The sequence below is a fragment of the Rhagoletis pomonella genome, unplaced genomic scaffold (genome assembly GCF_013731165.1).
Source record: "Rhagoletis pomonella isolate Grant_MI unplaced genomic scaffold, Rhpom_1.0 Rhpom_scaffold_00005, whole genome shotgun sequence".
Classification (NCBI taxonomy): domain Eukaryota; kingdom Metazoa; phylum Arthropoda; class Insecta; order Diptera; family Tephritidae; genus Rhagoletis; species Rhagoletis pomonella.
In genome coordinates, this window is record NW_023458559.1 from 43,553,856 (window position 1) to 43,579,019 (window position 25,164).

The 25,164-nt window shown below is 36.1% G+C and overlaps 1 protein-coding gene and 1 long non-coding RNA gene across 3 annotated transcripts in view; one reads left to right on the plus strand and one right to left on the minus strand.

Moving 5' to 3' along the window:
* LOC118739015 (chromodomain-helicase-DNA-binding protein Mi-2 homolog) overlaps nucleotides 1–25,164 on the minus strand; it is a 73,448-nt gene that overhangs the window by 38,269 nt on the left and 10,015 nt on the right. The window contains exons 2-3 of one of the 2 annotated variants that reach the window (XR_004992966.1): nucleotides 5,511–5,796; nucleotides 5,163–5,351 (exon numbers count right to left, since the gene is read on the minus strand). The exons of the other annotated variant lie outside the window; for it this stretch is intronic. The gene's annotated coding sequence lies outside the window, so the exon portion shown is untranslated. The remainder of the gene's footprint in view (nucleotides 1–5,162; nucleotides 5,352–5,510; nucleotides 5,797–25,164) is intronic. 2 annotated transcript variants of the gene reach the window in all.
* On the plus strand, nucleotides 19,322–19,671 carry LOC118739017. The gene is made up of 2 exons (XR_004992967.1): nucleotides 19,322–19,438; nucleotides 19,542–19,671. It is a non-coding gene; the product is annotated as an uncharacterized LOC118739017 (long non-coding RNA).

Below are 25,164 nucleotides of genomic sequence, written 5' to 3' on the forward strand. Positions count from 1 at the left end.
GTCGAGAGTCTATATAACTCGAGACTGGCTCCCTGTGAATGCCGTTCAAGGCCTTCGGTATGCTGTCGGGTCCAGAATTTGTTTTATGAGCCTCTCAGTTCATATAGATGCCTTCTGTTGTGCCGTGGCGAGAGTTCTTCCGCAAGCAGATGTATTTTCGGGTGCCCAAGTCGGTGACACCATACTAGGAATTGCTTGCAGAGCATTATTTTATACTCCCTAACGGGGAGCATTTTAGCCTTGTCATGTAGATGATCTCGTGGCGACAACAGAAGGCATCAGGTCGCTGTCCGGAGTGCCGTGTTTTATTTTGCCCGCAGCTTCGTCCACGGCGACAACACTGGTGCTGCGTAATTTAGAACCGGCCGGCCAATTGCCTTGTATGTTGCCAACGTTTCTTTGCCTTTGCCCCAGGTGCTGCCAGCTAGCGACTTGAGGACCTTGTTGTGGCGCTGTACTTTATTGACAATTGCAGTTGCATGCGCTGAGAAGGAGAGAAGACTGTCGAAGGTAACTACGAGGATCTTCGGTTTGCTCACCGTCGGAATTGGTTCGTCATCGACGTGAATACCCAGTTGCAGTCTGACCTCCTTTGTCCAACTGGTGAAAAGCGTTGCTGAGAATTCCGTAGGGGAAAGTGGAGGCCCCAAATTTTTCAGCATCAGCATGCAAATCCGTCGGGTCCAATGGCTTTGGAGGCTTACGCCATCCCGATGGCTACCCTCACTTCGCCGCTGGTGAAAATAAGAGGCACACTGGGTGTTGGCAGTTTGTGCAGCCTTCTGGCCACTTGACGCTTGGCTTTGTCCGCCGGAGGATGCAGTGTGAACTGCCGGCGAGGCGTGGTCGCCGAAAGAGATCTCGACTCTGTCGTCACGCTTTTTCGGATTGGACAGTGACCTCATGGTTGACCAAAGCTTGCTCACGTCACAGGCGAAGTTACCGGTCTTCAGATGCTCTTCCCACTTCTTCCGCTTATGTACGTTCATTAGTTTCCGAATCTCCGTGTTGAGATCCCTGATACGGGGATTTCCGGGATCGGCCTGACGAAGGTTATCACGCTCATCGACTAGGACAGCATCTTCAGCAGGAAAATTCGGACGGGGATCCGAAATCTATCCAGCTGGGATGAAGCGGGCTGTAGCAGCAGTGACAACCCTGCGGAACGTGAGCATCGGTTGGTGTGGGAAGGGCAATAAAGATGCTTTCAGTAACATCCGCGAAGCCTTTCCAATAAGCTTTAGAGAAGTTGACATAGTTGCGGTGATCCACGGAAGCAAAGTCAGCAGGTTTATCAATCGAGATGATTATGGGCAGGCAGTCTGATGCCCATGTCAACATAGGTCGCCAAGTTGTGCTGTTTATCAGACATGCGCTTACGATAATTATGTCAGGCGAGCTACTGCAGCTGCCCATAATCCTGGTGGGTGCGTCGTCGTTCATTGTGCAGAAGGTCGAATCGTCTATCTGCTCAGCCAAGTGTGTGCCCTTACGATCATTCGACAGGCTTGAATGCCAAATATCGTGTGCGCATTAAAGTCGCCAACTACCATACGGTTTTCACGGATGGTATCCCTTCGGTCGATGTCTCTTCGATAAGACGATACTGCACAGTTTGGTGCGTGATGAATGCTAAGCCAACACCATTATCTCGCTCGCGATCTCGACGGTGCACGTTGTATCCGACACAATTCAACTGTGTTGAATTGTCATGCAACTTTGTCTCTTGGACCGCAGCTATTAATATTCCATGCCGCCCCATGAAGACTGTTATCTTCTCGATCTTGCTCTGTAGTCCGTTACAGTTGAATCGCAAAATCTTTGTGCGGTGTGTTGCCTGCCCGCCACTTGCTTTGCGTGCTGCTGTACAGGCTGTGGTGGTGTTGCACTTCACAGATGCACCATTACGGAATATCCTGGACTGACACAACGATCAGATGGTCGGATGAACCAAGTGTTGTTGGCGGCGGCGTGTGGGTGGTGGTGCGGTTGTGTTGGTGGTGTGGTTTGTGGTGTTGTCTATTGTAATGTGTTGGGATGCGGTAGTGTTTAAGTTGAGTAGCTCAGGTGGACTCTGGTGTGTTGTGGAGGCAGCACGGTTTGAGCAGCAAGGGGTCACAAATGAGGTGGTCCATTGTCTGTGAGTCGTAAGGTCTGAGCAAACTCGTAGGTGACTCCAGCCTTTACCGGAGTTGCATCTGAAAGAGGTGGAGTTATGATGTAGTCGTCTCTGGCACACGCAGAAGGTGTAGGTTTTTGGCCCAGGATTTGACTCGATACCAGCCCTGAGCAGAAGTACGCGAAGCAGATGTAGCCCTATGGATCTACCACTTTTGAGGGATTTCTCCGACCTTAACGGGGTTAGATCGCCGAAGCAACAGCCCTTGGCCGGGTAAAACCGAACGGTTGTCGTGGGAATGACTACCCATCTAGTCGGCAATGTTTGTGCAATTATTAAAAATCCAAGAAAAAATAAACGAAGACTTGCCTATGAGGGACAACGGCATATCTAGATTGCAGGAAAAGCAGTACAAAGGCGATCCTAAAGGATAAGTCTTAAATAATCGCATTTCTTGGTAAAGGATTATTATAATATTAACTTGGAGCAATTTAGAGCCATAGTTATTGAAATATCGTAGTTTTAGTATTTGTGAAATTTACCGTGAAGGAAGAAGGCGTAATTTTAGCCCAAATATGTTCAACATATAGCTTTTCTGTAACAAAGGCAATCGGTGTACCGAATTTAGTAGAAATTAATAAATCGGTTACCTAGATACACATTTGTGGTCTAAAGTAACTATGCCACGCCCATTATACGAAAATGTATAATAATCTAATTTTTGGCTAAGATATTATGGCAAATATAAATTTTGAGCGAAGTAGCTTCAATAGAAGTGTATATATCGCAGATATCGAGTTTCTGTTAATTACCGTTATTTTGGGGGGTGGCTTTGGTTATATAATTTGGTTGAAATTGATAAACCGGTTACGGAGGCATGCATTTGTGGTCATAAGTAGGCGGTGCCATGCACATTTTTCCAAATTGTGTTATTTTATGCCAAAATTCTACTTCACATTCGAAGTTTCAACAGTTTGGATTGTGTTGCGGAAATATCTTAGTTTTTTGCAATTTTCGAAAATACCGTTATATAGGAGGTGTGTGGTTACCGTCCGATTTCGCCCATTTGCAACACTAACCTACCTCGGACAATAGGCAACATACTCGTACATACCTAATTTGGTTGAGATATCTCAAATTTTCCACGAGTCGTCTCTTCATTCTGAGTATTTCGGTGAATATATGCCTATATCTATCTCGATTCATAAAAAAATAATCGGCCCACTCACATTGCTCTCGAAAAAGTATGTGCATAGATAGCGTAATTTACTTATAGACCAGGAGAATCACTCCAACTAAGAAGTACTGCTTTAAATCGAAAAAACAGAGACGTCAGATCCCTTCTCGACGAAGACAATTAACACAGCCTTTTTTATTATGCGCCTCCTATTGTATGGTACAGAAACGTGGACGATGACAGCAACGCATTATGAAGCGGCCCTTCCGAGTGTTCGAAAGATCTACATATGGATTAATGCGATGGCGACGATTAAGCAGCAGAATGCAGGGGTTTTTCTGGAAACCATTGGGTTTACAAAAATATTGCTTAGATTTTGTTTAAATTCGGAATGAGTAACTAAGCAAAAAAAACTAACTAGACAAAATAAATCTGATAGGATCAATGTGCTTGAAAAACATTTTCATTCGGCGTAAGTAAGAGTAGCGTGCATACAACACACAAATGCCCTAACCAACAAATTTTTTATTTTACAGCAAAACAAAAACATTATAAAAAGAATATCAAGGGCAGAGAGGGCTTTTTAAAAAGTTGCTTGTAAAAGCTCCGTTATACAAGAATTGGACTTGACTTAGACTTGACTTGGAGTTGAAAATTGTATATCTGGCAAAGTGCAAAGAGAGCCGTGAGAGAATCATGCTACCATATCTTGTTTTCACTAATTTTTAATAAAAATCATCCAAATATGCCTACAATTTTTTTTGTATACATGCAATTCATAATGGTATCGAAAAACAAACTTTCAAATAAAGACAGAAAATAAAATAATTTTTGTATACATGCAATTCATATGGCTATCGAAAAACAAACTTTCAAATAAAGACAGAAAATAAATAAATCAAAATCACTATTGTAGTTTTTTTTCAATTTTACCCCAAACAAATTAAACGTTTACAATTTTGCATGTAGAAATACAAATGCTGAGGATAAAAAAAAAACAAAAGAGAAAAGCAATAGATGACACGGAGAGTAATCGTTCCTAATAGGCGGCATACACAGTGCGTCTGACTCGTGAGTCGGTTTGGATGTGTTTGTGAAAATAAATATGTGTTAGTTACACCAACATGACTCCCGTCATGACTCTGAATGATTCAGCTGTGTGTAGTCGAAGGCGAGTCAACACGTACACAAATGACTCGCGAGTCAGACGCACTTGCTGCCTAAGTTTCTAGGTAAGTCAAGTCAAGTCTGAGTCTTGCCTAACTGAGCTTTTAAATTTCAAAGTGCAAAGAGAGCCGTGAGTGAATAATGCTGCCATTCTATTTTTCAATAAAAGCCCTACAAATATGCCACACAAGTATAATTTTTTGTATAAATGTAATTCATCTGGCAATCTTAGAAACTTCAAGTGTCTAAGTGAAGTTTTGCTTGGTAACTACATACACGCGCGGCTCATTTGCCAGATATGTATAAAATTTTCAAGTCAAGTCTAAGTCTTGCCTAACTGAGCTTTAACTCTGTTGTTTTTGGCACTAAAAGCTCAAACAGTCAACGACGTAGCGTAGACGTAGGTTGGCCGCAGACACGATCTACCTTATGGGATTCGCGTGTTAACGAAAACTCATCACCGCAAGGCGGTGACGTTGCCGTTGCTTCTCTCTCTCTCCCTACCAACAGTAAATTTGATATGCTGTCGTTTAAACTTTTTGATGAAGGTGTATCTTATACATCCTACCAAAATCTGTGAAAAACGCAATTTTGAAAAAAAAAAAAATGTTGGTTAGGGCCTTTGTGCATTATGGTGATGATACGTATAATGGCATTTTTTCATGAAATCACTGTCGTTTCAACCTTTGATCTACTTACTCTCTAGTTATGTTGACACTGTTGGGCTCGTACCACCAGTATGAGTGAATAGGTATCCTTTAAAGTTCAGACAAAGGACGACGGCGGGCAGGACAAATCCAATGGCAATCAAATGATATGCTTAGCTTCGCGTTGCGGAAAACTGGTCTGAAGCACACAAATTGACGCTTGACGTGATGATGAAAATTTCTACAAAATTACTAGATTAGTAACTGAGCTTTTGAGAAGCATATTTAGATACTGATTTGTATTTTTTATTTTTATTTTATTTTATTTTATTTTAATAGAGCTGTTTTTAAGTGCATCTACGAACCATTTTTTTGCTTGTGCAAAAATTGCTTTGCTTACTGTATGTTTGATATGACCTGTGTAAGTTGACGACGGCACTCTTTTTTGCTCAATGTCGGCTTATCTCTTTTCGTTGTCCAATCGCACTGAATGCATTCACTTCACGTCGTTCCTGTTTGTCAATTGTTGTTGCTATTGTTGATTTTTGACGCTGGTTGTGGTGGTGGTGGTCTTGGTGATGATTTTGGGGCTTTTGACGTTCTAACTTTGATGAAATATTCCGGCTGTTCTCTTTTAATTTCTAGGGATGTTTTGATTACTGCTGGTGTTTGGTGAATTTCGAGAGCTTTATTTGTAGGGGAAAAAATAAAATGCATTCATTTGTAGTTTACTTATTACTTCGAGTACACTTTTTCTGCAGGCATGTATAAATATTGCCTAACAATGTCGCTGCCGGCGCCACTTTCGTTCTCTTTCAACACGCGCTCCGCTTACTCACGTCACTTGTATCGATTATTGCGATCGATCGATTGCAGCTCTTATTTTTACTTAGTTGTTTGTCAATTGTCATTATTTGCTTTAGCTATTTGCGCGCATAATTTGCTTATCGTAATACTGTCGCGTTTACCGTTTTTTTTTGTTTTTTCGTCAAGATAACCGTTGATCTGTTTTGCAATGTTTTTTCACTTTTCCTTTCATTTTATTGTCACATAAACACATTTTCCATTTGCGAGCTAAACACTCCCAGTCCCAAGGGCCAGATAGCCGTTAAATAAAGGAAGGATAACTCGAAAACAATTGATTGGATTCACATGAAAGTTTGGAGTTCTGTTTTAGACACATGATTTTAATTCAAATGAAGAGTTTAATTTATTGAAATTCCTGATAATGAAATATGTAATTAAAATTTACTCGCTGACTTCATTGAGCAATTATTTGCGGAGAAACTTGAAAGACGTGCATATAGCGCCCAAGATGCTTTCTAGTGGAGCAGGTTGTATACGTAACTTTAAAAAAGAACATACACAGATACAGACATACATATGTGCATTTGCATTTATGTACAGTCAACCACAAAAGTCTAGGCACAGAGAATTTATCGCAATACATATATGCAAAGCTTCTTATTTTAATTTCACTACGCCGATTTTCTATATAAATATATGTACATATATATGTAGTTCATAGCAGTTACGACAAAAAATATATAAATAAATAAACTTAGTGCAAAACACAGAAAAGTTTAAAAAAATTTCATGAAAATTTTTAACTTTTTAATCAGATTTTTTTGCTGGCGGTGCTGTTCACTCTCTTCCATATACAAAAAAAAAAGCAAAAAAAAAATTATCAAAAATCAAAGAAATTTTTAGCAACTGCAAAATTGCACTTTAAAACTTAAATTAATAGGCTACTAAACTGAATAACCAAAAATCAAAAAAAAAAATCCGGTTAGAAAGTTGAAAATTTTCATGACGATTTATTGAATTTTCCTAAGATTTGGACAAAGTTTAGAAATTTTATTCAACAATTTTATTGAGCTTGAGGCCGTTTTTAATGAAAACTTTTATGGAAAAAACCACAATTTACATTTTGTTAGAAGTTGTAGCTGCTATTTCGGATCTCACCCCATCTTCTCATCAGACTTCTTCACTGGGATTCGATCCAACGACCCCAGCGTCCCAAGCCAGTAGTCTACCCACTGAGCTAAGTTCGCAACGTAAACTGTTGTTGCTTTTTCCACTTTTTTCATGTGTTAAGGCAACTACAATCAAGAAATTTTAATTTTATGTTTTTTGTTGTTGTATAAACTTTATTTTTAATTAGAGGAAGGCAATTAAAATAAAAACTTTGCATACATTGTGAAAAATTCTCTGTGCCTAAACTTTTGTGGTTTACTGTACATACTTGTACTTACTCATATGTACATATGTACATACATGACAATGAAATGCATTTACATACCACCTAACTTTTCAAGTTTTTAATCAGAAATTCCATTGACTTTGTAAATGTGTTTAACAAATTTATCTATATATATATGTATATATTTATCGGTATTTTTATAGACCTATTTATCGGTAATATTATCGATATATGTCTCTATCAATATTTCCGATATTATTATCCATAAATCGCAATCGAAACAATTGCCAGTATCAATATCGATATTGCTATCGATGTATTAAATCAATACTAGTATCGCCCAGTGGTCGAAGTTCGACCAGATCACTTTTTCATACACTTTTATATTTTGCTTGTGACGTTTTTAAATTAACCTTTTAAATTAACTGGAGTAAAGCCATTCTTATTCAGAAATGTCCAACAAACTCAAAACTGATTAGTACTTACAATAATATCTGCTGAGAAAGCCATTTGAATCCGTTTATTTCAACGGATTCTATTGTGGTGCGCTCTAACAGTTATGAGTTGATAACTTTCTTAAACATTTTTTTATGGAAACATTCAATTATAACAGTAATTGCTGGTTTGGCCTTACTTCTTAAACATGTAAAATGATGATTTCATATGAGATATTACATAATAAATCTGGGTTGCTAAATTATGAACACCTTAATAACACGGCTTATTTTTCAAGAAATATTTTCTTCAAAAAGGTATAACTAATTTGTAGGGCCGAGTAGGATCTTCATTCCTTTACCAAAAACTAATGCAAAGGTCCCTTTAAGGATCTACGAAAAGAAAAGTCGCGCATACTCGCGCCATAAAGAGTGGCGACCATTTTTATTTCACGAGAACAACCCTAGCAGTTTTTTTTTTAAATAACATGAAGTGTATTAAAATATTAAAAATGTATTTAATTGTATGTATGTATTCTATATTTAGTATGTATGTATTTATAAATATAATTACTGTTATTATTTCATAATTTCATCATAAATTCATTTTAGTTATGTTTCCTCGTATATTATAAAATTTTGCTAAACAAACATTTTGTATTACTCAACTGAAAATTACAGTTGATTGGACAGTTGTCAACCGAAAAAGTTTGAATGTGATACATAACTCGAGATCAGTGAGCCTTAAAACATAGTACGTTAAATTCGTGGGAAATTTTCCTTATTAATAGAGGAATTGAAAGCCCCTTCGACAGTCATAAACTCTTAAGATTTTAATTTGACACGCAATTCGTGATTAGCATGTCTAAAAGCCTGTTCAGTGGCATTTTGAAAAAGATTGTCTTATTTTTAGAAAAAATCATAGTTCATTCGACAGCTGTCAACTGTCAGTGTTTTAATTTGACACAAAATTCGTGATCAGCATATCAAAAAACGTAATCAGTGGTATTTTCAAAAAGATTTTCTTAATTTAGGGGAAATTGGCAGTTGATTTGACAGCTCTCAACTGTCAAACTATAAATTGTATCGCATAATCGGATTTAGCATTACAACAATACTGCGATCCCGCAGTAGTATTATAATCGTAACAGCCTTTCTAATTTTTCGCGTAAAACATGGCTTCTCCGACCACTGTGCTTTGCTTTGAATTCGATTTCGTTAACAATATATAAGATGGCAGGTGCTTCTCTAACTAATATTTGGGTTGAACTTTTACCAATCAGGACTTTAAATATTTTTATTTTTTTTTTAATATTTTGGTCAAAGTGGCTCTTAGAGAGTTAAAAACTAAATTCGGCACAGCTACACCAACTCCTTTTTCTTTTAATATAAGTTTCAGTAAGATCAATGGGGGGATTAAGTACCTCAAAAGCGTACCGCAAAAATCATGTTTGCGTATTAATATATAAGATTATAGTTATCATCAATATCCAATCTGCCTCTTTGCGGGTGTCATGTGTACGTCGTTTTTCAAGAGTCGAATAGTATCAAAAATTGCATGGCATTGCCTAAAATTTCGACGCGACTAGTGTATTAAAACAGAAAAACATGGCAGCACTGGAAATTTTCGACGATTTTCATCTCTACTATCTATTTCAGCACGACAGTAGATGTTGTAGAGTGGTGCAATTTAGGCTCATTTACGACTTACGCAATGAGGCTGATTAGGTATCGGTCAAATCGTTGAAGCCGACAATAGATCGATAGTTACGTTGTAAACCCCTACTCCTTACAACATTACTTTTAAACGCTTAGAGAGAACTCCTTATTTATTAATTTTATTTATTTGTTTTTATTTATTCCTAGCATATACCGATGAACTCTCAGTATGCAAAGGCCTGTGACCTGTGCCGGGTCCGAAACGGAGCATTCGTAATCGACTAAAACTCTATTTGAAATAACATTTTGGAATTACGGCATTACTCTTTACCATTTCATTTCGTTTACGGTTCAATTCGATCACGGAGGTAGGCATTCGGGCACTCAATTTTCACTTTGAAAACATTAAAATTGGAGAGTTTAAGCTGCTTTGGTGTCACGTGTCGTCCTTTCATTTTCTTTCCTCCTTCCTGAGCTCTTCATAAATAGCGCAGAATTCGTAGTGAAATGATGTCAGAATTAGAGATGCTTAAATTTAAGATCAATCAATCGACTATTTACAATTTTCATTTGTAAATACGAGCGTTTTTACTTCTGGTAGAAGGAAGGTTTTGAAAAATATTTGAAATCAGTAAGATGGTCGCCATAGTTAGTAATGGGTACTACTACTCGGTATGACGCACGTTCGATTCCTGTGGGACTATTAACAGCGATTGCTCCTTGCTGGGCAGTGGAAAACCTGCGTTTCTGCCATGAAAAAGCCTATTTTTCTTTTTTTAATTTCGAACTGCTATCAGTCAGAGTACATTTTATAAAAATTTGTATAGGGATCGTTATCTTTGTAGCGTATACATGCATGACTTGCTTTGATTGCTTATCAATGCTCAAGAGGGACAGGGAATCCTGAGAAATTTTCGAAACTTACATATTTATGTATACTTCTGCAGGGTTTTACCTATTAATTTTTTGATAAATCATCTACATAAATTTATTAGGAAACATTCAACTCTAAAAAAAAAAAAAATATTAACATTTGAACTGATGGCCATTTTTTTTTTGTTTTGTTTGAGTACTAAAATTTTAATTATTATTTTTTCCACTCATGAGCTCGACTTGAAAGCCAAAAGTTGAAAGTAATTATTTGGTTGGAGGTTCACTCGATTCGAAATGACCTTCAGAGTGAGAAGGCGAACGTGAACAATGCTATAAGCGCGAAAAAGACAGTTATAAGAAGATATGAAGAGGAGCGCAAATTCAGTAAAGAGAACTACTCCATACAAACGTACATACATATAATTGCAAGAGAGCACCTACATACGTGCTACGTGTGTTAATGCACATACATATGGTCATTAGGGTATTTACATACATATATGTGGGAAAAAAAACCTCTTAGCATAAATGGTATAAAATTCTTGAAAATCAATATTTTTCGATCATTTTTTCATGTTAACTACATTTTATAGGTCCGCCAAAATCCCCGGAAATGCTAAGGGGGACCAATAAAAAATCTTTAGTATTAAAAAATGGTTAAATAAACAATTGGATATTATTATTGGAAGCCTCTTACTTAAACAGAACCAGAGTTCTCTGATCGAAAATATCGATTTTCAAGAATTCTATACCATTTCTACGAAAAGTTGTTTTTTCCCCTTATAAAATACATGGAAAACTTTAAGCACTTTGAGCACTCTCTAAAAAATTTTTGATTTCAAAATAAAAAATAGGGTATACTTATTTTTTCGGAATAGAACAATCATGGGGGGTGGCGGTATTAAAATTCCGACTTTATTCTTTTTTTTTTGGATCACCCTAATGGCCATACATATTGTACAACCATATATATGTACTTACAAACATATGCACATACTGTACAAAAATAAAAAAAACATTACTTTAGTATATAAATTCGATCGGTCGGAAGCGAACAGTTAGGCATTGAGCCGCCAGGCAGCAGTAAAGTCACAATCGTTCAGATCGAACTCTCATTAAAGCACATACATACATACGTATGAAAAGTAAAATCCGGCAAGACAAGTTTTATTGTAAATGAGACAAAAACATAAACTTCGATTTTTTTGGGTTTTGATAAATTTGTATACAAATACATATGGGCGAATATGCATATCCATATCGTCGTTTAAAGTACAAAAACGAGTATCGTCACTCTGCAAAACCGCGTAATTGACATTTGATGCCAAAAATTGGATTTGCTCACATAAGCACTTGGCTTAATCCTCATCCATTCGTTCTGAAATATACTAGCCAGAAATGCGATTGCTTTATAAAACAAGTAATTTTTAGCAAAAAAAAAAACCGACTTCAACTCTCATATAAAAAATATATATATATATATATATCTCATGATCCACTGATCGGATCTTAACCCGATTAGTATGGGACCACCTCTGAGACACTACCTTTCCGATGCAAAAAGAATTATCGAAATCGGTTGACGTGGTCCAAAGTTATGCGGTAACATACATATAAAAAAAAATAAAATAAAAATAAAAATATTCCGACGAACTGATAACCTCCTTCTTTTTTGGAAGTCGGTTAAAAAGAGAACCATTTTGAAATATGAGTGTTTTTACACTCTAGAAAATAATTTCTACAACTTCACATACGCGGTTTTGCATTTTGTTGATACGCGGTTTTGTACTTTAATCGACGATAAGTTTACATGCATACATACATACAAAATTTTGACCAAAAGCAGTAGCTTATGCAGAAGATTGTCGTTATGAAATAAAATCGGGCAATGGAAATACATTTTTTATATTGTTGCTAGGCTTTAACAGGGCTTGTAGTTAATTTGTAAGCTGCCGGAACCAAAAGATTTCTCACAAGATACATTCTGCTAAACCTTCAGGATATTTGTAGCGGTTTAATACATATGTATGCTGTTTTGAGGGCGGCATATTCAAGGCGAGGTAATGAAAATTTGCTTAAGTGAGGATTTGAGAGTCAATTGGGACCACTTAGCGCAACAGATCGTAATCATTATGATTTAAATCAGCATTTGAACATTATTTAACAATTTTTGAAAAATCTTTTTATAAATAAAATAAGTAAAAAAAAAAAATTAAACAAACATGTGCAATAAAATAAAAAATAGATCCAAGGCGTTTGTAAAGGTTACTAAAAGCTAAACGGTTAGTGTACTAATTTTTTTTGGATACATGTATGTAAATATGTACCTAAATATGTTCATTTCATTATTAATTATACTTTCTATCTAGCTTTTAGTAACCTTCCGAAAGGCCTTGACTTGTTTTAACTTGTTTATTTAGGTGCACATCTTATATAAAAGTTTGTTTTAAAAATTTTATTACACACTTTATTTTATTTTCAAATTTTTACTTAAATTTTTAACTAACTTAAAAAAAGGAGGAGGTTATCAATTCATCGGAATATATTTTTTTTATGTACATATGTTACCATCTCGGACCATCTTAACCGATTTCTTTTCAGTTAAATTTTTAAACGACTTCAAAAAAGGAGGAGGTTACCGCATAACTTTAGACCACCTTAACCGATTTCTATAAAGATGGTACCTCAGAGGTGGTCCCATACTAATTTGGTTTAGATGCGATCATTTTGTCATGAAGAAATGAACGGTACTTATATGGGAATATAAGTCGGTTTTGTTTTTTGCTTAAAAATTACTAAAGCGCTAATGAATAAACAAAATTTCAATTTAAGTTCGTAATACATATCAATATATGTATTCTGAAAATGAACAAAATCGGATCATAAATAGATACCGATTTTCAAGTTATATCGGCCGCGCGCCACCTTTCCAATGGAGGAGTTATTTCTTTTCATGCAAGTAATATACACTCCAAGTACAGCCCAATAAAAACAGGATTTTAGAATATCTCGACACCTGCAACAACTAGCGGATTAATTCATCCTTCATATTGCATTATCGGGTTGTGAGCTCAGTTTGTAGTTTCAAGTCTCTAGCTCATCGAATAGTTGGTTAAAAATCAATTGCAAAATTTGATTACAGACACCGGGTGGAACTAAATAAAAGCTTGTAAAAACTTCTGCCGTTCGAAGGTGGTGTAAAACTTAAGGTCACTCCATTTTGTGTGGCAACACTCAAGAAAAGGCATTTGTTTGAGCGATGCTTCCACTGTTTGAGCCGAAACCATTTCCCGGGCAATTTATTTAGGTTTGAAGACCGAGAAATATGGCGGATACACAGTGGGAGAAATTACGAAAAAGCTGGACATATATAGTAAAAATCATATTTGGAACATAAGCTTCTTTAGTGAATATTAGTATAGGGTATTAGTATAAACAAAATCCGCATACAAATACGCCAAATTCCATACAATGGTATTTTTTAAAAACTCAATGTGTTATATTTGGGAAGCTCTAGCAAAGAAAAAAAAAGGTGATAGAACCTTCCAGAGCAGAGAACCCTTAGTATTTATCAAGCTTCTTCTTGGTTTGAGTGATAAACACCTGAATTTTTTTTTTTCGCCCAAATATACGCACTTCTCTGCATTCTATGATGAAATTCTACTTACACAATATTTCGCTGTATACTACCGACCGTTCCTATTCTATGTATATCGAGTTTCCTGGTAAATCTGATGTCGCATTTGTGGTCTCCTCGAGCATGTCTATCGTATTTCCAAGAGAACATCAATGTTCCTTTTCCAAAGCTTAACACGCGATAAATTAAGTTGCGTATCGTATTCGAAGTTTTTAGCTATTGTACATAGAGCTTCTTAAACGTTAAGTTATACACATTAGCCAAATTCTTTATACTGAGATTAATCGCTTTACATAATACAAAGTACGATACTGGTAACAATGGCTACTAGACCAGCCACTAGACACCAGACGCCATACATAATAGTGCCATTAATCACTCGCAGCAACAGCATACAAATTCTCAAGAGTTTTTGATTATTAAAGGCCCGTAAATCTTTCGCAGAACTTTTCTCGCGAAAACTCCAAGAGTCGCTTCATCAGATGTTTTCATTGCCCATGCCTCCGCGTCATACACCAGCACAGGCATGATAAGTGACTTATGGTCTGATTATAGCAACTTAACGTAACTTACGGCTCACTCTTAAAAATTCTGTTAAATGGGTGTTGCTTATAATTGAACAGCCGAAACTTAGCGTAACTTAATGCCACGTCGAAATCTGTTTCATTTTAATCATCTAAGTTCTACGTTCCGTTAAGTTAAGTTAAGTTGCCATAATCAAGCTTTTATAGTGTGATCGAGCGAATACCCATTTCGAATAGAAAGAAACAAAAAATGACAGCCGTTTTCTTCACAATACAACTTAAACGGGCGAAGCACACTCGCTATCGAGTGCCGTGATCTCACGTTTGATACTGAATACCATGAATCGGGCCCTGAATTGCCTACTCATCCTAAATAGCACTTGTTGGCAAGAGGGATTCTCCGTTGGATTTCAAGGCTGACATTATTATTGGTGTTAATGCTGGTTCCCAAATAAACGAAGTCGTCTACTTTTTCAAACTTGTAACTGTAAGTAATTGGTGCAAATTTTAAGATATGTATTCCACACTTGCACTTATCATATTACATTAAAGTTTAATGAGCTATAAAATTGCATACTCAAATTTTTTTGGTTCTGATTAAAAAGTTTAAAACAATGAAGTTTTATTCAAGTTTGATTTTCGCACAAAGTTTGAAATTTGGATTAATAGGTTCATGTAATCCAAATGAATTTTCCTACAGTACCGCGGAAGGTCCCTTCCTTTCCCCCCTTAGCATTGAAATCACCAAGTACGATTTTTATATCGTGTCGGGGGCAGCGCTCATATGTACGCTACAAGCGATCATAGAAGAGATCCTTGGACGCCTCGTCCTTCTCTTCCAAAGGGGCTTGGGCACAGATGAGCGAGATGTTGAAGAATCTACCTTTGATGCGGATTGTGGCTAGACGTTCGTCCATCGGGGTGAACGCTAGGACTCGGCGACGGAATCTCTCTCCCATCACAAATCCAACACCAAATTTGCGCTCCTTTACGTGGCAACTTTAGTAGAAGTCGCAAAGCTCCATGCTTACCTTGGCATGCCCCGTCCATCGCATTTCTTGGATGGCGGTGATGTCAGCCTTAGTCTTCCCGAGGACATCAATCAGCCGGGCAGAGGCACCATCGCCATTAAGAATCCGGATATTCCAGGTGCATACCCTAAATTCATAGTCCTTTATACGTTCGTCGTGGTCGTCATCAAAAAAAAGGGGGTATCATGCTTTTTGTTCTTTTTCATTGGGCCGGGTTTTAACGTGGCGGGATCCAAACCCAGCGCACGCAAAATTTTACGCCTTCTCACTTTAGCTCGCTCCCAAACGGGTGTTTGGTTGCTGCCCAGAGGATACGTGGGTATAAATATCCGTTCACTGTGAGCTGCAATTTGAACCGTACGCACAAGAATCACTTCTGGCCGCTCCCAGTTGAATGGAAGTTCACTTACGTGAACTTCTGCCCACGGAACCACCCTCACTCAATATGGGTCGATCCAGTTACGTAGACCCGACCGCCATAGGAATGGCCTTTTGATTTGCTATTACCAAGGTAAAGTTCGACGCTACTATATGTGAATTCATTTCCGCATTACTGCAATTAAATACATATACTTAATATAAAAGTAAGCCCATCTACTTCTTACTCTCATTTGAATAGCCAACAGCGTCATGATAAAGCTTAGATTTGAGTTTATCAAAGCAACATGTGCATTCGATGGTAAATGGGTCGTCAATGAAAGGTGCTATACTACTTAGTTGGTAAGCAAGGCTTGTATGCCTAACTAAACCCAGTCTAGCGAATTTCGTATCTCAAAAGGTATTTAATGCAAAACATAAAAAATAGGAGATAAAATGAAATAAATGAACGTTCGAGTTAGTTACCAAGGCGTAAAGTCAGAAGACAAAAAAAAAACTCAATCGACCGACCAAGTAACCAATTATTCGTTTGTCTTTTAGCCCGGTCGATCAGCCTACCGATCGCTGCTAACGGTCATAACTGCACACATAGCTCACAATCTGTGCTTCAACTAGTATTTTTTATTTTTTATTTTTTTTTGAAGGGGGTAACAATGCCAGAAACAGAAACAGCAGCTTACAACTTAAATTATTTAACTCAAATATGTAGATAGATACATGCTATGAGGTTTTTGTGCAAAAACACATACATACATACATATGTAGGTGCGGGCATTCCAACCGACCAAACTTCGCAGTGCTTGGAAGATTTGCGGTAAACGAAAAATAAAGAAAGAAATATGTTAAAAACGATAACAATTACAAAAGTATTGCACCAATTACCCTAAAGCTGCATTCAAAATATAATTTAAAGCTTTATGCGAATGAGCGGGGCATGTATGTAAGAATGAAAAAATAAAATGAAATGCGAAAAAAACAAGTTTTCAGACTAAGACAATTCGAAGCAAAGCTCGATGAAAACACAAAAACAATTTACTTAATACATACAGCAAATAAAATAATAAAAGTGAAATAACAACTGAACAAGGAAATCGGTAACCAAACGACTAAATAGACGAACTGACAAAGAGCCAGTCAACGAGGTACGGGTTCGTATATATATATATATGTATGTGCATTACGGTGCCTCATCAAAAAAGGTTGCTGTTTTTTCCACCGGAAAAAATGTTAAGCTTTACGTCAGCTAGCCCGTTTTGAAAACGCCTTCAACAATATTATTAATTTGATTCCGTTTATAAAATGTTTAATCATTTTTATGTGGTGATTTTTGAAAAAAAAAAATTAAAACTAATTTTATTTATTAAAAACTAGATTTTTGAAGGTATTTTCAAATGGGTCTAGGTCACGCGATTCTTAATATTTCTTCCGAAATGTTGTGGCGGAAGTCTTAAAATACAATTAGGCTGTTCACACTTGCTTGGTTATCAGGTTGTGTGGTTAAAAATTGTTATTCTGTAGTGAATAAAATATATATCCACATAACCAGGCAAGTGTGAACAACCACAATAAATTTTATAATTCCGATGGACAAACAGTACCGCTGTTTTTTATATGAAGTGGGAGGCACCCTAATGTGCATACATCACACGTAAATACGAATGAATATGCTATGGAGTATTACGACTGACAGTCGCGCTGCTCTTACAATATACACATGTACATACATTGGCAGTTTCTATTCGTATAGCAACCGCTATTGTGGACTGGCGTTGGCTTTGGGGTTTTGGTTTAAGGTTGTGCCTCACATTTATGTATGAACATATTTATGGCAGTATTTTTTTTTTTATCAAAATGTGAATGTGAAAAGGGGACGAATTTGGATACGCGCATACAAATGCAACAATATTCACACGTACGATCGCACGCACATAGGCTTGTAACTCCATACTTTGTAAGTGACAAGTCCCCACAACAAGCTACCGGACATTCAAGCATAATCAAAAATTGGCGAATCGGTGCGGCTTCGCATGCATATTGAAAATGTTACCAATACAATGTAGTTTTCATGTAATCTGATAGAGGTTTTGAGCGTCAAAAATTGTTTTCCTGAAGTTAAATTTTTAAATTTTAAAGCTTACTACTCTAACCACCGTGTAATGCCTGCGAGCTTTGCAATAGTGGAAAATAACTTAAAGCACAACATGTCGTACATATAATCTTAATCTGGTACCTTAGACTCTATATAATCGAAAAGTAAGTGAAATGATACAGCGGGCCCGTTGCATTTTCCATGTCCTACACATGGAAACAATCGCTCCAACCCTGATTTAGCATTGAAATCCGCTGCTTGTAGCAGAGGAAAAGGAAGGCCTTCTTCTAACTACTTTACCGCTACTTCAAGAATGAAGGTGTCTGCTCACGTATTGGGGTTAAACATGGTGGAAATGATGCATGTCCCCAGGTTGCAGATTAAGCCTCAAGTAGAGCTGCGTCTGTGTGGTGTGCAGATGTTACCACTGCGTATCGCTGGTGCCTTAGCTACTTGGGCCCCAACCTATTCCGAGTGCTGTATTGTGGCAAGTCTGAATAGTTTAGAGGCAACCGGTTAATTGTCTTGTACGTTGCCAACAACGTTTCTTTGTCTTTGCCCCAAGTGCTGCCCCCGAAATATTTGAGGACTTTGTTGTTTGTTTGCTCTATTATACTTCAGACGATCAAAGGTCACCCAAGAATTTTCAGGAATTGGTACGCCGTCAAGGATAATACCCAACTACAATTTGGAGTTCGCCAAATTGCGAAAATAGGTTTCTTAGCATTCTGCTGTAGTGTCGTAAAGTGCTTAAATTTTGTATAAAATATTCTATAAGGAATATTTTGGTATGAGGAATCCATTTCTGCACTTATCTTCTTCTTAAAACTTCCATCAGAGGGTGCAAGAGTGAAAAATTTTCCATTTTCTTCGAAACCTATTTTCGCAATTTGGCAACTCTAAATTGATTTTAGACCCGCGGTTCCTTCGGCAAATTTGCTAAGAATTACACGTAGAATCGCTTTATGCTATACTAAAACTGACCGGCCCTAGCATATGTACATACATACATACATACATATAAATTAAACACAAGCGAGAAAAAGACACCACCCTGTCGGGCACACTACTTTGATTTTTGGCAATTCTTTCTCTTCAACAAAGTTCGACAAATGCATTATATGGAAAAATGGGCAACACCTTCAACATGTTGATTTTTTTGTTAAAATTTAAAAAAATTATGATTATTTTAAAACATCGATAATAGTAATTATGGTATTTGAAATGTCGACGGCCCGTATCACGGCATTATCAGATGATTACTCGGTTCGAATCGAAAGAAATGAAATGGCATTTGATCATGGATTTCGCGGTTCGGGCTCAGATCTTAGCACACAAAAATTTAAAAATTATTTTCTCTTAACCTGTTTCCTACAGAAATATATAATTCTGCAGAAATTATAACAACCTACATATAGTGTACAATGATTCAGGTACTATGTGTTACTAGCGGCAATAACAAGGTTGCAAATTGTTCGGAAATTAAAATTTGCAGTGTCTGTAAGTGGAGCTGGAATTAAGATACGATAAAGTATTTGGTATTGTGTCTCATACATAACCGTTAATTATGGTTTTGACGGGTCTGTGGCGAAAATTTTTATAGCGATGCCTATGGATGGTGTTGACGATGGCAATGGTGAGGACCGTTAGTGCCGCTGAGCAAAACCGCGATGCAAAAGCAGCCTTGCGGTGAAGATGGAAGTGAGGACAGACAAAAAGCACATACAAAAAAAGAGGTGAGCGAGCGAATCAATCCAATCAAAGCAACCACACCACACAACCACATCAAAATCTATGTGAACACATACTATCATAAATGCATGGCCAAAAAGACCAACTAATCGACCGACAATCCGACGACGACGAGGAGCAACTGACTACTACAACTCATGTTATTCGGACTGGGTCGAATGTGCTATTGTTGTTAGTTTTGATTGCATATACTACTTGCACAGACGTTCCAACGAACGAACAAACAGACTTACGGCGGACGAATGAACGGATAGACGCCAGTTTTAACGTGTGGATGAATTGGTTTGTGAATGCTGCACTGTCGTCGTCGTCGCCGTCGTTGTCGCAGAGGCACAAACAATACTTTCACTTCTTTGCGTTTTTATTTCGAACAGTATTTCTTCTCTTATGCTATGTTTTATTTTATTTTTTATCATTTTATTTGTGAGCTTTTCATTTCATGCGCTTTATTTTGCAACGCTATTGCTATATAATTTTACGTATATAAGTATATTATTATTTTTTTATTTCAAATTCAGCGAATACAAATTATGCCTCGCGCATTCGACGAACGATATACATAGATACCATACCAAAAACCAGCAACAACTCAAATCATACATACATCAACACAGCAACAAGAGCACGGTTTTATTTTATTTCATTTACTTTTTGTGGTTTTTTTTCAGATTCTGTCTCTGCCTACCAGTAACTTATACTTTTTTCCAATTCCCGATGAAATTGTATTTTTAGTATATTTTTTCCGCTCACTGCATTTTATTACATATCTTTATTACGTTTTCCTCTGCTCATTTGCCATTTATGGTTTCATTTGGCAAAATTCTTATTTATTGTAGGTAGGTATCTGTATGTGAGAATATATTTAAGTGAAAAAATTTATACGATTCTTAACCCGTAAGAGCTGTGACCTCAAGAGCGATAATTACTTATCTACCACCTCCACTCAAAATAATGTATGTATGGCAAATCGGTTTCAATAAAAAAAATGATGCGTTTTGCAAAATTCTAGTATAAAAACTAATAGAATTTCATTTTTAAGGAACAACACAACTGTGGGTCGTTCTAAAACTCAATATTTTTGTAAATACCTTAAAAAAGTATGTACTTTCTTTCTTATAAAATATGGTACAATTAAAACAAATTTACTTAAAGTGCAGAGTCGCTTATACAGTCAGCGCAAAAATATGCATACCCTGACGTTTTGACGATTCTATTTAAGGTGAAGGGTTTTTTTTGCGCTAAAACTACCGAATGCATATTAAAAAATCAAAATGTTACCTAGATAAGTTGCCAATTATCGATAAAGGAACATAACTAGAATTATTATTATTTATATTAGGTAATAAATTTAATGACACCTTCATATGTCTCTGATTCCGTGGCAAATAATCTCTGATGTAACTTATTCCGTGACAAAGTGTCCCTTATTCCGGCCATGCAATAAATATACAGATTGCATGCTATAAAAATGATATATTTATTATTTAACTATTTACCAAAAATTCGAAATACTCGTTTGTAGAAATTGTGTTTTTAAGAACTTTATCACAAACAGAAGTTATTTCCAAAATAATTTTCAAAATAAATAATATTCAGGCTGCATTTCTTTAGTCATTCTGAAAGTTTGGAAAAAACGCATTCTGTTTATTCTGGCTGTGAAATGCGATTATCTGGAATGTATAAAGAAACGCAGCCTCAATGAAATGCAAAAAAAAAGGACCACCGTACATATTTTCTAGCCAAATATGCATATAATTCAGAAATAAAATTGGGACTTTTTTTTTAAATAAATGTGACTCCTATTTTTTTTATTTTTTCGTTGCAAAAATTGGTGCGTTGATAGCTCATGTTTCAGTTTATAATTAACTGGTAGCATTTGGAGAGGAAAATCGAATGCACCCCGTTAGTATGTGCTTGCAATAGAAAATAAGTTATCAAGAGTCAAAGTGGCGTGACTCCGGTTTTTTAAATTCTGACACCCGCGGCTTTTATAGTATACTGCAGCTGGTGCGTACCTAAAACTGTTATCGGACAACTTTTATAGTGTTCTGGAGCATAAGACGAATTAATCTAGACATGGCAGGCTTGTGTGCTCTCATTAGAAGATAGTTAAAAAAACAAATTCTTGAAAAGGTTACGATGCGTGCACAGAAGTAAAAATGCATATTTTTTATTAGCACATCTTCTGGAATTGGAAAATTTAGCCAAATACATGTGTGTTCTATTGTACAATATACTATTGAACTATGATCCTCGTACACCACTTTCTTATTTGTTCATTAAAAAGTTACAGAGCGAAAAAGAAATAAGAAAAGAACAAAAAAAAAAACAATATATATACATAATACCAAAGGCATTTTTTGTCCATGTCATCAAATCAGGACCGTTCGTTCGATTTTCGAAAACGAGGTATAAAATGAAAGAGCTTGGGCTGTAGATGCTAGGGCGTACAGTTGATTTTTGGCAGTTTATGTTCGGATTTTTTTTTTTTATATGAAAAAAAATGCGGAGCACCGTCAATAAAAAAAATTCCAAAAATCAACGGTAAGTCCAAGACACTTAAAATTTGCAATTTGCTTGCTAAAATTTAATAAACTACAAAACAGAATACCAAAATTTTGTCTAAAGATGCTGATCAGGAAGTGAGAAATTTTGGTCAATCCATGCAGATTTTTCATAATTTTTGCATAAAGTCTGAAATTTGGATTTATTTCGTGTCGCTATATTTTCATAAAAAATAATAAACTTTAAATAAAATATATTAAAATAGCCAAAACTTACTAAAAAAACTCCCGTTCCAGTTTTTATTTGGTTCGCTGTATGTGTATCTCTGCAACCGATTAATCAATTTGAACCAAACTCAGTATAATTATTGACATTGGCACAAAAAAGCTATATGTTAAAAATTTTCGAAATCGGACTAAAATAACGCCACTTTCCACTTGCGAAACAAAATAAAAAAAAAAACGTTAATAACGTTTGGTGCGTTGCTTCAAAACGTTGCACCACGTTGCATCTCGTATTCTAACAGCTGAAGGAACGTATACTAAAAATTTTGGACATGCGCTCACGATTTGAAAAAAAAAAAATTATTTTCACAAAAAAATTCGAAGTTTCTGAGAAATGCCCAAATATTTAAGAAAATCAAAAAATTTTACTTTAACCATTGATAACTTCTCTATTTTTTACTTCAGCCAGATAATTTTGGTAGGGTTGAAATCAGAACACAAAAAGTTCTATCGAGCCACATCTTTGGTTTTTGCATAGCTAGATTGTTGATATTCTAGACTTATGTGCATGGAACGACCTCGGACTATTTCTCATTAAATCCTGCAGTACGGGAACAGGCTAACTGTTGACAGGTTGGTTGCAGATTTGGATTATCACAAACCACACTCGCTCGCAAACCAAATTCGCTCAAAAAAAGGGTTGCATTCGCTTAGACTCCAAATAAAAGTAGTGTTTAAGGCGAGTTAAACGAAAATATTGTACATGTTTTTAATTAATGTAATACTAGGTTTAAGTGTTTCCTTTCTTTTTTGAACTAGGCTCTAAGAAGTCGTAATAAATAAATAAATAAATGCAATTATTTGTATGGTAAACTCCCGAGTTTATGAATAGTGTTTAACGTTTAACTCCAAAATGGCCCATAAACTCGAGTTAATGGCTCAACGTGAACATAGTATTAATCTGAAACGTTGCGAGATTATTTTGATATAAGTTACTTTTGCGCATCAACAAAACGAAATCGATTCGACTCAATCCGGATCAACGCTGCCGTCTGTTTATGCTTTTACATACATTAGTGAGCGCCTTACTTGAATGGAGATGATTTTGTCATAACAACGTATTCTAAAATTCTTAATGAAAAAATTATTTACTTCAAACAACCGTTTTTTTTTTGCCTAAAAATAATATTTTGGAAAAATGCATCCATCAAGTACACAAAAATAGGGAAGATTTTCCAATACGGAACCAGGCTTTCGAAAAAAAAAAATTAGGGGGTGTACAGCGGGTCCCCCTGATTCTAAATCCGAAACCCCCCTCCGGAGGCTTATAGTTTTTAAGTAATTTGCATTTAAAGTTGCAAATAATGTCGAATTCAACCTCACTATTTGCTTTGTAGACCAATTGAACCGAAATGTCGGTGCTGCCACACAACAAAAATACTCAAAAAAAAAAAAAACACAGAAGACGGCAAACAATAAAAACGCGCATAATACGGTTTTTTTTCATTATACACCGATGTATTGATTTACAAAAAAAAAAAAAAAAGCGCCGCAGTTTAAAATCGCGCAATTATTTATTAAAAATATGATTGATTTATCGAAGTATAAATTTTTATGGAAAAAGCGACGCAGGCGAAAATTTGTAATAAAAACTCGCGCGAATTTTTATAAAAAATTTTCATTGTCGAATATCGATTTTTATGGAAAAGCGCCGCATGCGAAAATTTATAGTACAAGATTTTCATTATTTGTCCAACTATCAATTTTTACGAAAAAAGCGCCGCAGGCGAAAATTTTCATTATTTATGGAAGTATTGATTTTTATACCAAAAAAGCGTTGTAGTCGAAAATTTTTAATAAAAAAAAATCGCGCTATTTTTCCACTTGGCTTAACTCAAAAACTACGAGATAGATTTCAGTAAGATTTTCAGATTATTCCTTGCATATATGGTCTTATTATAAGCTACTCGCTAGGTGGTCCAGAACTAATTTTACTGGTTTTTACTGGATGGCGTTTTCGTATGCAAAAACTTGCAAGAAACCAGCAAAAGAGAGATAATTAGGTCCATTCAATAACTTTTCCAGTAAGTACTTGCAGCGAGAGCGCAAAAGAAAAATAGAGTAAAATTGAGATCAAGAGAAAATTTCCAGAAAGAGTTCTTGAACGCAAAACTAGTAAAAACTTGCAGCTTAAGCCATTTTGATACTTTCTGACGGTTAAGTTTTGGCGCGCAATTTTCATTTTAATTGAGAATAGTTCCCATCGCCATAAAAATAAAAAAATATACAATAGATTTAAATTTTTCATCCATATTTTCATTTGACTAATTATGTTTCATCAAAACATCCTCTTAAACAGTTTGTTTACATTTGAATTTTAAACATAACCTTACTTTTTGACTCCGGCATATTCCTGCCAGTAAAATTTTTACTTGCAAGAATTTGCATCTCTCTCAGGTTGTTACGCTCTCGAACTCGCTCTCTCTTGCAAATATCGCTCTCTCTTGCAAATATTTTGGGTTATTGAATGCATTTCCAGTAAAAACTTGCAAGTACTAGTAACAATTCGTAACAATTCTTTGATATTGAAAGAGTAAGAATGACAGCTGAACTCGCAAGTTTTACTGGATAAATTTTTACTAGTAACTATTTGCTAGTAAGAAAAACAGCTGATGGCATGATGCTTAATGCATTTAACATTACCAAAAGAATTGTTTGTGGTGCTTTAAAAGGTGCAATTAGTAA